Genomic DNA, 5,446 nt, shown 5'->3' with positions numbered 1-5,446 from the left:
CCAGGCACTTCTGGTCGTCTACACAACATTTAATATGGAGCGGTTGGGCAGTTTCGCTTGATGGCGCAACACCTAATGGGGTCCGTCCAGGCATACCCGGTCATCGGCGCAACAGTTAATGGGTCCAACCGGCCACTTCCGGTCATCTGTGCAACACTTAATGGGGTCCACACAGGCACTTCTGGTCGTCGGTGCAACACTGAATGGGGTCCAGCAGGGCTCTTCCGGTCATCGGCGCAACACTTAATGGGGTCCGGCCAGGCAATCTTGGTGGTCAGCGCAACAGTTTATGACGTCCATCCGGGCACTTCCGGTAGTCAGCGCAACACGTAATGATGTCCGTCCAGGCACTTCCGGTTGTCAGCGCAACACTTAATGAGGTCCGGCCAGGCACTTCCGGTCGTCGGCGCAACACTTAATGGGGTCCAGTGGGCAATTCTGGTAGTCGGCGCAACACTTAATGGGTCCGGCCAGGCACTTCCGGTCGTCTACACAACACTTAATATGGACCGGGCAGGCAGTTCCGGTGGTCTGTGCAACACCTAATGGGGTCCGTCCAGGCACATCCATCCGGTCGTCTGCGCAACACTTAGCATGGTCCGGCTGGGTACTTCTGGTTGTCTACGCAACACTTAATGGGGTCCGTTGATGCACTATCGCTTATCAGCGTAACACTTAATGGCGTCTAGCCAGGCACTTCCAGTCTTCCTTGTAACATTTAATATGCTTCGGCCGGGCACTTCCAGTCATCTGCGCAACACTTAATGGCGTCCCACTGGGCACGTCCGATCGGCTGCGCAACACTTAATGGGGTCCGGCCGGGCAATTCCGGTCATCGGAGCAACACTTAATATAGACCGGGCGGGTAGTTCTGGTAGTCGGCACAACACTTAATGGGGTCCGGCCGGGCACTTCCCGTCGTCTGCGCAACACTTAATGAGTCCAACCGGCCACTTCTGGTCGTCTGTGCTACACTTAATGGCGTCCACACGGGCACTTCTGGTTGTCGGCGCCACACTTAATGGGGTCCGGCCGGGCAGTTCCAGTCGTCGGCGCAACACTTAATGGCATCCAACCGGGCACATCCGGTAGTCGGCGCAACACTTAATGGGGTCCACTGGGGCACTTCCGGTAGTCAGCGCGACACTTAATATGGTCCGGCCAGGCAGTTCCGGTCGTCTGCGCAACACTTACTGGCGTCCGGTTGGGCACGTCCAGTCGTCTGTGCAACACTTAATGGCGTCCACACAGGCACCTCTGGTCGTCGGCGCAACACTGAATGGGGTCCGGCCAGCCACTTCCTGTCGTCGCTGCAACACTGAATGGGGTCCGGCCAGGCACTTCCGGTCATCGGCGTAACACTTAATGTGGTCCAGCCGAGTACTCTCACTCGTCTGCGCAACACTTAATGATGTCCGGCCGGTCACTTCCGGTAGTCAGCACAACACTTAATGTGGTCTGGCCGGGCACTTCCCGTCATCGGTGCAACACTTAATGGGGTCCAGCCAGGCACTTCCGGTCATCGGCGTAACGCTTAATGTGGTCCGGCCGAGTACTCTCGGTCGTCTGCGCAACACTTAATGACGGCTGGCCGGGCCCTTCCGGTAGTCAGCGCAACAGTTAATGGGGTCCGGCCGGGCACTTCCCGTCATCGGTGCAACACTTATTGACATCCGGCCGGTCACTTCCGGTATTCACCGCAGAAGTTAATCGTGTACGGCTGGGCACTTCCGGTCGTTGGCGCAACACTTAATGGGTCTGGCCAGGCACTTCCTGTCCTCTGCGCAACACTTAATGGCCTCCGGCCGGGCACTTCCAGTCTTCGGCACAAAAGTTAATATGCTTCGGCCGGGCACTTGCAGTCGTCTGCGCAACACTTAATGGGGTACCACCGGGCACTTCCGGTCGTCTGTGCAACACTTAATGGCGTCCGACCGGGCACTTCCGGTAGTCGGCGCAACACTTAATGGCGCCTGGCTGGGCACTTCCGGTCATTGTTGCGGCACTTAATATGATCCAGCCGGTCACTTTCGGTCATCTGCGCAACACTTAATATGGTCCGGCCAGGCGTCCTACCACTATTATATTCTTATTACATTTTATTATTTATTAATATTATATTTATAATAGTAACAATATTATTTAATGTGATTATTTCATGTGATATATTGTTGTTCTTGTAAATTTATTAGCCTTAATTAGATACTTAATATCAGATAATTTATTTGCTGCTAGATATCATGCATTCCTTTTGGAAAAAAACAGAAACTTCAATCAACTCCTTCGCAGCTGCCTTTGCCATCCCTTGGAGTTTTGTGAAGCTGATTAAAGGGTTTTGGCTTCTAGACCACAAGGACTATGAAGTAAGTATGTGACAGTTTAGTTAGGCATATATTGCTATACAATGCTATGATCTACCAAATGACTTTAAAAAATTTGTGCTTAGCTAATAACAGGTGATAAAACATGGGAACCTTTTTTGTAATACCGCTTCAGCAGCACCTTCAGCAATATGTGATGATTTGCTAGTTGGTTTTAATTACATTGACAGGAAATGGATTAAGACAAAGAAGTAGTCAATGTTAATAATGCTTGCCATGTGAATTGCCAAAGCCATCTGTTTAGGTTGTTTTCAGCAGAGCAATTGAGCACTTCCTCAAAAGCAGTGGTTTGGATACTTTAAATATTAAAACTACCATCCTGGCAGCAAGATTTGAGACAGAAGACCACAAAAGTGACTTTTCAATATAATTCATGCTCCTTCTGATGCTGAAGGTTGTTCTGTGCCTGTCACAATGTTAATATAACCTCTTTGCCTGGGAGAATAACTTGTATTTATAAGAAGTGATGTTTGCATATGGAGATTTGGTTATCCTAGCCATGTGTGAATCACTCCTTTCAAAAGAATCCCTTTGTTCTGTATGGATCACTGAATTTTTTTCTGCAGATACTTCAGAATTTATATTTACCTGTCCGGTATCAAGTCCTTCATTAGTCATCATCTACATTTATTCAACAGACATTCACCCTCACTGAAGACACTTTTGAATAGCTTTGTTGCATGCATGTGTGTACATATATCTTAACAAACCTGATCTCTAACTTCTGCAGAACTCCCTGGCCCTGTTCATTGAACCAGCTGCAACCAAACCTGTGTCGTGGCAAGACGTGTGAATCCTTCAGTCCCTCGTGTGCCAAGGACAGCATGGGCGAGCCCTCAGATACATACAGACAATGAAGCCATCGTTCTCAAGCTGTAGTGAAGTGCAGATTTTCCTCACTGTGCTGTTGTCCAATAGGTAAAGAAATATATGCCACCATTTTGGCATTCAAATACTGTGAAAGGTGGAGAACAAACACTAGAAATCACAGTCCCCTAAATTTCCTTTAAACTTTGAGCACAATACTTGTGGGGCATCTTTTTGGTGACACTATTAATATGCCTTTACGTCTCAAAAAATTAATTACAGGTGCATGGTGGAGGCTTGGGGTCTGCTGCAGGAAGACACCACTAAGTTAAAGGAGGAAGAGCTATTAAAAGACATGTATGACATCTGTCAGGAGGTGGGACTAGTGGGAGACTTCCTGAAGCTGCCTTTCACAGACTCTGAACAAGTAAGTGTGGGCAAGAAAAAAATCTTAATCCCCTCTTTGCAAAAAGAAGAGGCAGGATCATCATATATGTTTTAAAATGTGTTATTTCTCCTAGAAGTGTTTGGAGAAATTTTTACGGAATCATGAAATTCTTTTAGTCCAGCATCTGCAGCGTGTCAACTGTATGGCAGCACTACAGCTGAACCAGGCGATGAATGTTAACCTTACAGTAAGTGTGAAAGTTCTGCTAAGTGTGCAAGTTTCTCTTAGGGGTTACTAACCGGTTTTGAGACTACAGACAAAAATCCCGCTTTGTTTTTCACACCTTTCCTTGAAATTCTAGGAATAAGTTCCTTACGCTACAGCTGAACCTAAAATTCAAACTGAAAATTTCACTTCCCCAAAGCTACTCTGTGAAGTTGGAAATTCAGTGTTACAGACATTGTCAACTCCACTCCAAATAGTTTGTTTGTGTCTGAGGATTAAATAAGTGTCTTCCCTGTCAGCCACTCTTACCATTCAGTTATTCAGAGGTGTATGTAATGTAGGGTTCGGATTATTGGAAATTGTTTGGGTCACTGTGGAATGAAGAGTGTGTTGTATGTCATCTCTTGTATCTTGCATGCAACTCTGGGTGCCAACCCACAGGCAACATTTGCATCATGGGTTGTTCTTTTTATTATTTCCTCAAGTTATAGCGTGAGGTCTGCAATTCCACAACTTTCATTTTACCTCTTTTAGGACAGAAATTCTTACCTAACTTCTGTATCTCAAAATAGCCAGGTCAAATTTTGTGTTATGTGAACTTCTGTTGTGGTTCTGTGATACATTTGCTGTTTTCCAGGGAAGTAAACTTATGGGGTGGTTTTTGAAGGTTCAGGTCCTGCATTTGAAAGCTTTCATCCAGGGGGAAGGGGTGTGTAAGTAGCTTTCTCTTCCTCATTTTAAAACTCACTTCCTTTTGTCCAATGTAATCCACCATTGCCCTGTATATTCAGTCACCTCAGACAGTGGCATTTCAGGAAAAACAAGGGAAAGCCTGCTATTTTGTCAGCCATTTGTAACTTGTGGGTGCTGACAAGTGTGCCAGAATAAGGTTCTGCAGAGTGCCGGAATGGTTTTACCTTAAAGTTGTAGGTTCTGTTATTATTCTAGTCTTCCTTCCACTTGGCTAAAAATTCCGGGTGAAGCTGGTGTGCGCTGATGGGCAGAACTGGCTGCCGCTCTGTGCAGGGGGTGTATTTTACTGCACCTGTAGAGGAAACGTATTCACTAATTTGAAATAGCACCTAGAGTTCTGTGCAATGAACTCCTTGTAATTATTTAACTTCTTGCTTTACGCCTTTCATTCATCAGAATGATTGTGATCCTCACTGGAGACAGAGAGCAGTTGCCAGAAATTCTCTATCAGGCCAACATGGCAAGATCCTTCCTAGAGTTGAGAGGCATCTGGCTGTAGAGAGAACGAAGCCTTACCATTTGCCTTCATTTATCCCAAGAGAAGGTAATTTTTCAGGGGGGAATATAAGGCACAACTAACCATCACTTTGATTACACAAGGCTGATATTGTTTTTCCCTCTTGCTCGACAGCCGCAAGAGCAAAGCCGTTCTCGACAGTAACAAAACAAGCCAATGCAGGAAATGCACCTCCAAGAGCACCTTTCAGCAGTCGTGTATTGGTCAAAGTATAGAGAGTTATGGGTAGGAAACGAGCAGAAACCCAGTTGAGAGAGAGTTTTTCTGTTATGATAATGTTTGCTATGCAAAATACATATATTTATATTATGGTAAATGTGTTTAGAGAATTTAGGAGAGCTGAAACTAAAACAATGATTATCATCAAGCTATTGG

General features: G+C 46.1%; 1 long non-coding RNA gene across 1 annotated transcript; it reads left to right on the top strand.

The window, feature by feature from the left end:
• The first annotated feature begins 3,459 nt into the window (after positions 1-3,459).
• LOC135317832 (uncharacterized) lies at positions 3,460-5,077 on the top strand. The gene is made up of 3 exons (XR_010376464.1): positions 3,460-3,615; positions 3,710-3,823; positions 4,951-5,077. It is a non-coding gene; the product is annotated as an uncharacterized LOC135317832 (long non-coding RNA).
• The last annotated feature ends 369 nt before the right edge of the window (positions 5,078-5,446 follow it).

Source organism: Phalacrocorax carbo, chromosome 27 (genome assembly GCF_963921805.1).
Source record: "Phalacrocorax carbo chromosome 27, bPhaCar2.1, whole genome shotgun sequence".
Lineage (NCBI taxonomy): Eukaryota > Metazoa > Chordata > Aves > Suliformes > Phalacrocoracidae > Phalacrocorax > Phalacrocorax carbo.
The sequence above is the reverse complement of the archived record's forward strand: the minus strand, read 5'-3'. Positions and strand labels throughout refer to the sequence as shown.